Genomic DNA, 10,368 nt, shown 5'->3' with positions numbered 1-10,368 from the left:
CATGCCAGCAGTGTGAGTCAGAAAATGAACACATCACAACATCACACCACACCGCAAAACAACATTTGTTATATAAGAAGGTCATTATTGGCATTCCTGCTAAATGGCATTGCTTAACAAGATCATTTGTACGTGGATAAAGCAAAGCTTAAGCTAAAGTGTTTATGAGTCAACATGAGTGTATCACTAGAATGCAACATATGAACACACATTGATCAAATAGTTTGTTAAAATACAAAGCATTAATTACATCATCTCTACAGAACCGACAGAGCTGGTTTGTCCTGATGCTCAAGTCTGTTCTACGGAAAGTAGCTTCAGCTGTATCAATATGTAAATTGATCCGTCTCAAGAGAGTTTATGTATTTAGACTTACAGTATGGAATGACTGTGTTTTGATATTAATAGTGGACGACATCTTTATTCACAACCCATTCTCACCAAAAAGCGTACAAATGACACGCAGTGTGATTATCGTGCAATAGATACGCCAAATTCCGATTTTGCGTGCATATGATACGCCAGTCCTTCCCATTCACTTATATGGCGAATCGTTTCGTGACGTTTTATTTATTGTTTTCTCATTTGTTTTCTGTTTTTTTACCATTTTCGCTTGGGTTTAGGGTTAGAACAACTTTTTGTTATATAAAAATGACATCCTAACCCAAACCCCAACTCTAACCCCAACTCCAAGCGACCATGGCTTAAATATAGATAAAAACTTAGAGAAACCTGTATATTAAATAACCTGCTTAAACAAATGTGAAATCTAACCCTAAACCCAAGCGAAAATGGTAAAAAAACAGAAAACAAATGAGAAAACAATAAATAAAACGTCACGAAACGATTCGCCATATAAGTGAATGGGAAGAACTGGCGTATCATATGCACGCAAAATCGGAATTTGGCGTATCTATTGTACGATAATCACACTGCGTGTCATTTGTACGCATCTTGGTGAGAACGGGTTGATATTCAACACCCTAGCAACCAGTAAGCAATGCCCATCAAAAGCATGCACTTAACAAAAATATAAAACTAGTTTTGGGTTACACTTCGTTTGCCCTTTATTTGTGGTTTTGTGTAAAGGATGAAGATGGATTCATACGATAAGGTTGTGTTTGTTAATATTAGTTATACCACGGGGCTGTTGAATGCTTTATTCTGATTGGCTGAAAACTGTTCCATTGGTGTTGATTATTTTTCTGTAAACCGCACACCTTACAAATGTCTTAAAACTAGGCACCAGAGCAATTTTTGTGGTAACTGTGGTATAAGAGGAATAATTCATTCAGGTCCTTTGAATTATTTAAAAATAATGCACACCCGCGATGTAAATGTTTATCGTCACATTATCGTCAGTTATTCCTAATGCATTAGCTAACATGAACTTATACGTCGATGGCATTTATGAATATTCATGTTAATACATTTACTTATGCATTTTTAAAATGTAAAGTTATAACTGTTTACATTGGTTAAAGGCGCATTGTGTAACTTTAAGGAGGATCTCTTGACACAAATGCAATATAATATACATAACTATATTATCAGTGGTGTATAAAGACCTTACATCATGAACTGTTATGTTTTTATTACCTCACAATGAGCTGTTTTTATCTACATACACCGTGGGTCCCCTTATGGGTGTTTCACACGGTACACTGCAGCCGCGAGTGTCTAGTTCATTTTCAATTTTCAATAGAAGACATGCGGAAAGTGGCAAAACGGTGAAGCGGAGTCTAGCAAGGGTCGTGGACCAAAAAATTCTGCCCCTCCCGCAGCCACGGCTTTTCAGATTATGCACTTGCAGCGTGCCGTGTGAAACTGCCATTAGATGAAAGTCGCCATTTTGCACCGTCATGTTTCTACAGTAACCCTTAAAGGACAAACTATTGTATAAAGTGCATTTTGTCACTATGTTGTCTCAGATTATGACATGTTTGTCCTGTGGACGCTACCGTAGTTTCTCTATGCGCTTCGAAAGTGAGGGGTGAGCTATGGACTGAGCCGTTGGTTGCAATTCACAATCTTACCACTAGATGTCTGTACAAAATCTACACAGTGGACCTTTAACGCACAGTGAACTAACATGAGTTGTACTGGTGTGAACGAACATTGACAAAGATTAATAGATGCTAAAAATATATTTTTCTCATTGTTAGCTAATGCATTTAATAATATTCACAAATAAAGCCTTATGCTACGTACACACCAAACACGGAGCATCGCGTTACTTGCTCCAGATTACTCGCGGGATTTAGCTTTGTGTCATGCAAATTTTTCGCTCATGTTGAATATTTTCAACTTGGGCAAAGACGCGTTTGAGGCGAATAGCACGCATTTTCGCGGCAAACGAGCCCCCATATCACGTCATTCGCATCGCCTCATATGAGGACGCATCTGATCGTGTCTTTGCATTGACTTTGTATGCAATCTACTTGCGCAAATAGTTGAACTTGCATCTGGTGTGAACCCACAGTTACTGTAAAGTTTTTAACTGTTTGTTTGTTTTTGGATTTAAAAAAAAATATTTTACTTTCTCCGGCATTAACAAAGCAACAACTTAGTTGAGTCTTATCTGATCACAAATCCTGCTTTGCTTTAAAAAAAAATGTTTTGCATGATATAACAAATTCAAATTTATCGGGTCAAATTGGGTTAACAGGATATTGCGAGGATTTGATTCGATTTGATCTAATTCATCATGAATGTTAATAGGATTATACACAAATTACACCTGTCATCTGGATGTCAAAATATCATCTGTAAAAAAACCTTATGAAGCAGAAATACCCCACAGCTAGGGCAAGTACGCTTACTTGTCTTAGCAGGATCACAGCCTGATAATACAGTGCAGAGAGAGCAACACCTGGCCCATTATGTGTCCTCTGACAGACAAGTTCAACTTTATTTACATGTACAGTTACGTCGACCTAACAGAAAACAAGGACAGATTGTTCTTTAAAAGTGTGTTTATTATATATGATTATGGATCTGAAAATTAAATCATATTACGTACACAACATGATCCATAACACCAGAGAGATCAATATTGTGAAACTTAAATTAAATATAAAATATGATCTAGTAGTGCATTAAATCATAAAACAATGAAATTACATTGCATAATGTTTTATGCGTCACATACGTCACGTTACACTAATTGTAACTTAAAACAATGTGGATTTCATTAGCGTCCTATTAGTCATCATCAGTTTAGGCGCAGCTAGTAAATATTACTAATGTAGACAACTACAAAGCATGACAGAAACCTTCGTTTCATTTGAACTCCTCATTACTTCAAGAGGTGTGAGTAATTGGCCATAAAACCGACTAAAAGGTCCGTCTTGACTTCACAGGAAACCTGCAGATAACCTTCGGATAACAGGGGTCTTGCTCAACCGCTTGTACAACCTTCATGACCAGGTGAATAAACACACAATAACATAAATACAGGCAGACTTTTAAAAGAGAGACAAAACTGTAAAAGTTGAATAAAAGTGTTAATGCATCTCTATATGTTGTATTGTTATATGTTGGAAAATTTGAATATACAGCATAATAAAAATTATACTGGTCAATTTTGCAACATTCACTTCGTTGTCATATTGTCTAGCAATATTTTTTTTTGTATTTGCTATAATATGTATAAAGGAGCATTCAAAAAGTTTTTTTTATTGAACTTCAGTGTCTCAACACATGTAGTAAATATTTCACTTTAAAATGCACAGATGTTAAATCACACAGATATAAAAATCAAATTATGGGTCAGCGATCTATGCTATAATTTTAATATTTAATATATACAAAAAATTTTATAAGATGAAATCCACTTCAGATGATTGCTTATGGTTTCATTTGCTTTGCAAAGTTGCATCTATTTGATAACACCATTGTTGGACAGTTAAGCTTCGGAAACGAATGGTGGGTGGCGTTCTCTGTAACAATGAAACCATTTATTTCTGTTTAAAACGCCAGCAGCCAATCAGATCCCAGACAAATGTAGGCCAAATCAAGACTCCGGCATGTCCAGAGATTTCGGCAGCATTTAAGCGGGGTGTAACTGAGCCATCCATCGACAGTTACTGACTTTGACGGGACGATCTTTCGAGCTTCCCACAGTCAGATCACGTTTGAAGAAAACACCTACAGCTATTTAATCGTGTACAAACAGGAACGCATATACATGCAATGTCTTGCTGCCCTGCAAACTTTGCGACTCCAAACCTGTCTGTCTATGCAAAGAGAGCAAGCCTAATATTAAACACTGACTTAAGATGTTATGGACCTCAAAGACATAAAAGGGGGCTCTTAATAGTTGTAATTAGGGTGCAGACCATTTTAAGACCATGGAGAAGCCCCTGCTTTGATACTTCAATGAAAAAATGCAATATGTGACATGGACCACATAAACAAAAGACACTCCACTTTTTTTGAAAATCTGCTCATTTTCCAGCTCCCCTAGAGTTGAACATTTGATTTTTACCGTTTGGGAATCCATTCAGCTGATCTCCGGGTTTGGCGCTAGCACTTTTAGCATAGCTTAGCATAATCCATTGTATCTGATTAGACCATTAGCATCGCGCTCAAAAATAACCAAAGCGTTTAGATTTTTTTCCCATTTAAAACTTGACTCTTCTGTAATTAAATCGTGTACTATAAGACCGACGGAAAATTAAAAGTTGTGATTTTCTAGGCGAATATAGGAACTATACTCTTATTCTGGCGTAATAATCAAGGACTTTGCTGCTGTAACATGGCTGCAGGAGTTGCAATGATATTACGCACTACCCGAAAATGGTCCCCTGCCATTAAAAGTTACTAAGGGGACTATTTTCAGGCATGTAATATCATTGCGCCTGCTGCACTCATGTTACGTCAGCAAAGTCCTTGATTATTACGCCAGAATGAGAGTATAGTTCCTAGCCATATCGGCCTATAAAAAATCACAACTTTTAATTTTTTCGTCGGTCTCAGTACATGATGTAACGACAGAAATGTTTAATAGGAAAAATATCCAAACTCTTTGGTTATTTTTTTAGCGCTATGCTAATGGTCTAATCAGATTCAATGGATTATGCTAAGCTATGCTAAAAGTGTTACCGCCAGACCTGGAGATCAGCTGAATGGATTCCAAAACGGTAAAAATCAAATGTTTAACACGAGGTGAGCTGGAAAATGAGCATATTTTTAAAAAAAATGGACTGTCCCTTTAAGGGTAATTTTTTTATTTGATTTAAACATTATCTGTCAGCGCTGAATAAATAAGCTTTCGATTGATGAATGGTTTGTTAGGATAGGACAATATTTGGCCGTGATACAACTTTTCTATAATCCGAGGGTGCAAAAAATCAAAATATAGAGAAAATCGCCTCTATATAGAAAAAGTTCTCCAAATGAAGTCATAATTTCTTTTATACATTTACGGTAGGACATTTACAAAATATCTCCATGGAACATGATCTGCACTTAAAGATTTTTAGCATTTAAAAAAATCAATAATTTTGACCCATACAATGTATTTTTGGCAATTGCTAAAAATCGTATATACCCATGCGACTTATAACTGGTTTGTGATCCAGGGTCACATTTGTGGTTATGCATGTGGCAGATGCTTTCATCCAAAGCAATTTTGCATTAAAGGTACATTTTATCACATACATTTTTATAATGATGTGTGTTCAGTGGGTTTGATCTTGTAACCTTTGTGCTGCTAACACAGTGCTTTACTAATTGAGCTACAAGAGTTTTTTAGTTAAATATCTAAGGCAAAACTTTGAACTGTATAGTCACTTTAAATAAAAATACAAAAAATGGCAAGTGCAAAAATTTTAATTAAATATTCACTATTGCATAATCTAATTAATATTCATGATTTAATCTAATATGTTTTTATTATGTGCCCATTCTTTATCAGATCGATGTTTAATTGCGCAAAACTTTGTTTACTATCACAAATCATCACTGTAAAAAAAGCATGAGGTTAAAAACTACTTGGAAGTCAATTCAACTTACTATTTTAAGTTTTGACATTTGATAAGTTATCATAACAAGTTAAAATTGTTCAACTTAATTTGTTATGTTTTATTTGACAAAAATGCAGCATTTTTTGATGTACAATAAACTATGATGAAAACGACTTGAAAAACATCAAGCGGTGATACCAAGGAACTCAGATCTGTTTTATTGCCCACCAGCCAGACACAGGGGAATTTTGTTGTGTGCTCAGAAACCCAAATACTTAAGGGAGTGTCACAAACAATTTTAAACCACTTCCTTTAAACAAACACAAAGGACTTTGCGCTGGAAATTAATTTGAAAATTTCATACGTCACTAAACTTCAGGGAAGTCCTGAGATTATTTGAAACAAACCAACCGCTAAGTGCATAAGTAATCACATGGAAACGAGAACAATCTTGTTAAATGGCGTGTATTTTACCTGTCATGAAAAGATCACACAGCACTCATGTGTTTATTCAGACCAGTCATCAGAAACCACAGAAACATCTGATCTCACACTTCATCAGTATTTCTCAAACACTAAAGCTGGTTTCAGTTCACCAGAGTCGAGCACATCATGTGAGCAGGAAGAGAAGAGAGGATGAATAATATCCTCATGTGCATTATGATCTGACTCATCTGTGCCTACAAACCCAGACAAACCCTTTCCTGAATGTTATACAGATAAAAAAGCTTCTACAGATCGTCCTTTGAATTATTGATCTTCACAGCTTTTATGATGGATAGAAACGACAGACCGATACAAATGGATAGAAAAACAAATGTACATTGCTTAATAAATGTATTAGACCATCACCCAATGTAAGGTTTGTGTCTAAACTAACAATATTGTTGATTGAGTATTGTAAAGTTAAATCCATAAGCTCTTTAGTCAGACATATTTCTAATGCTTAAATATAATTATTGATCTTATCTTTTATTGTTTTACGAGAAAAAATAGTAAAGCACTTTATAATTTGTTTATTCAGATGCACATGCAGTCTTTAATAATAAAATAATTTTAATGGTTGAATGTTACGCTTGATTTATTTCTGACTTCTGAGAGAAGACAAATGTGCCGACTCAAATTTGGGTTTTAAAAACATGAATCCAATTTGACATTTATCACTTCTGTTCAAAAATAATGAAACATTGAGAATCTGTGAATAAGAAAGAGTCCACGTTAAAGCGCTTTATGATGCTGGATGATGTTTGAGACAAATATAGGCACTGTAGCTGTAAAGCTCAGCGAGTTTAGAAACATGTGGACTCAGGTTGGAGACGTTTGTCAAGTCAACATTACAATCACATGACACTGAATGACACATTTACCCGTCAACACTTCAAAGATCTGTAAACAGAGATCAGGACAGATATCGGCTCACTTTTTGTGCTGATTAAATCATGTGGCACTGATAAGAGACATTTTTAAGAGACTTGCGGGCATTTAAATGGACATTAGCAATAAAGTTTAAGAGAGTCATAAAACTTTATAAAAAGCAGGGATATACCCACACATACTGTATGATGAACCTTATGCAAGGGACCCCTTTTCTAAAATATATATCCATATTTTTAATAAAGAAACATTTAAACTGTGTTAGATAAATAGTGATTGTGATATTATAAAGACAGCAAACTGTTTACAACTTAAATAAATGGCTACATATTACCTACTTTTGATTTGTCCTTTTCTCTTTTTAAGAAGATCAAAAAACGAATTGTCTAACGCAAAATGTTTTAGAAAGCAAGCCGGTCAAGATGCATTGGAAGTTACTGGGAACTAACACAATGACATTCATAAATGCTTTGAGCAACCCAACAGGTTAAAGGGACTTACAAAACTAAAAGAAAAGTAATATATGCAAAATAATCTTCAGAAATGTCAAGAATTTCACTTTACTCCAGTTAATTTTTTTTAAGCCTCTATATTTTATTAGACAGACTTTCTTGGGCTAATATTTAGATCAGGACATTCTGATGTATATATGGACTTTTCACTCAACTACATTTAATAAATACAACGTTTTTTTTACCAAGTACATTAAGATCTAGTACTTTCTTACTTATACTCAAGTAAAACGTTTAGTTTAAGTAAAAGTAATTAAAGGGATGGTTTACCCAAAAATGAAAATTCTGCCACCCTCCTTCATTTACATTATTTATTGTAGTATGAGTTTCTTTCTTTTGTTAAACACAAAACAAGATATTTTGATAAATGATGGTAACCACACAGTTGACTGTACACATCGACTTTCACAGTATTTGTTTATACTACTATGGAAGTCAATGGGTACAATTAACAGTGTGGTTATCATCATTTGTGTTTAATAGAAGAAATAAACTCATACAGGTTTAAAACCACATGAGGGAGAGTAAGTGATCCTTTACCAGTACTAGACTATGCATAATGTAAGTACACATTGTAGTGGAATAAAAAGTATAGTGACGTAAAAGAAAAACACTCTGATAAAGTACAGATAAATACTACACTTAAGGATTGGGATTGTATACTCTCTCAATATCACTATTGAAATCTTTTATGGGCTAATCCAGCGCCCCCTGTTGTTTCCAAAAGGGCATGTCAGAAATGACTATGACCATATCTGTTATATCACAGAAAAAGTACATTTTAACTCATTACTTAGTTTGTTAAAACAACTAAATATTGTGTGACCATTAAAACACTTACAACAGAAGTAAATGAGAAAAGTTAAACAGAAATGTGCAGCTTGAAAGCCACTTTCAATCATTATCCTGTATGAAATATAAATTGAAAAAATTATTCATTCAATTTACTCAATTTTTTAAGGTAAGTGGTTGCAATCAATTTATTTAAGCTACATAAAAAATAAATAACTTGTTTAAATGTAGCTTAAATAAATTGATCGCAACCACTTATAATTGAATAAATTGAATGAATAATTTTTTCAGTTATACAATTGTCCAAATAGTTGTGGATGAATACTGTTAGTCTTTATGTATATATGTATATGTCCCTGGAACACAAAACAAGTCACATAGGTAGCCTATTTTTGTAGTAAAAATGCATATATATGATCCATCATTAGAATATTAAGTAAAGATTATGTTTCATGAAGATATTTTGTAAATGTCCTACTGTAAACATATTTTTTTATCATTAGTTACACTGAAAAAACGTATTCAATTTAATCAATTTTTTACGGAGCCCCTAAGGGGACATGGAGCAAAAATTTAAAAAAGTTTAGTTTCATGTGCTCACGTGAAACTTTCATGTGCTCACACGAAACTTTCATGTGCTCACGTGAAACTTTCATTTGTTTCGCGTGCTCACGTGAAGCTATCGCACGAGCACGTGAAACTATAACGTGCTCACCTGAAACTATGGCGCGCGCGCGTGAAAGCGAAAGTTTCACGGGCGAGCGTGCGGTAGTTTCACGCGAGCGCGCGGTAGTTTCACGTGAGCACGCGAAACTAAACTTAAAAAAAATTCTGCACATAAAGGTTTTGCGTGAGCACGTGAAATTAAACTTTACATTTTTTTTACTCCAATCTCACCTTAGGGGCTCGGTAATTTTTTAAGGTAAGTGGTTGCAATCAATTTAATAAAGCTAAATTTAAACAAAAGTTTTTTGTTTTGTTTTGCGTTTCTAAATTGTTTTGTTTAAATGTAGCTTAAATAAATTTATTGCAACCACTTACCTTTTTTATTTTTATCTTTATACTAATCATTTTTGGACAAAGGCGATTGTTTTAATATTTATTTTTTGCACCCTCAGATTCCAGGTTTCAAATTGTTTTATCTTGGCTAAATATTGTCCTATACTAACAACCATACATTGATGTGAAGTTTACTCAGCAATTTTATTCAGTTTTCAGATTTAATAAAATATTACCCTTGTGACTGTTTTTGTGGTCCAGGATCACATTTATGTGCATCTGCTTCATACAACCTGATGCCACCACTTACAATGTTTGTCTCATGTGGCTAAATCCCAAAAATCATCCATCACTCTTCTAGTTTTCTTGTGATACAGAAGGAGATCAGAGCAATGTCAGAAAAGCATACTACTGTACCACTATAATCTTACTAGTGTATCTTGAAAAATAAAAATTCAGTCATTATTTTCTCATCTTCATTTTGATAAATGATGGTAGGCACACAGTTGACGTTACCCATTGAATTTTATCGTTTTTTTTTCATACTATGGAAGTCAATAATTACCATCAACTGTGTGCTTACCATCAAATATCATGTTGATCAGAAAAAAGAAATTCATACAGGTTTAAAACAACATGAGGATGAGAAAATGATGAATTAAGCATGGTAAATGAATTCATCACAATGAATCATACTATGCTTTGTAAATCAAAACTGAATT

This window comes from Paramisgurnus dabryanus, chromosome 7 (genome assembly GCF_030506205.2).
Source record: "Paramisgurnus dabryanus chromosome 7, PD_genome_1.1, whole genome shotgun sequence".
Lineage (NCBI taxonomy): Eukaryota > Metazoa > Chordata > Actinopteri > Cypriniformes > Cobitidae > Paramisgurnus > Paramisgurnus dabryanus.
The sequence above is the reverse complement of the archived record's forward strand: the minus strand, read 5'-3'. Positions refer to the sequence as shown.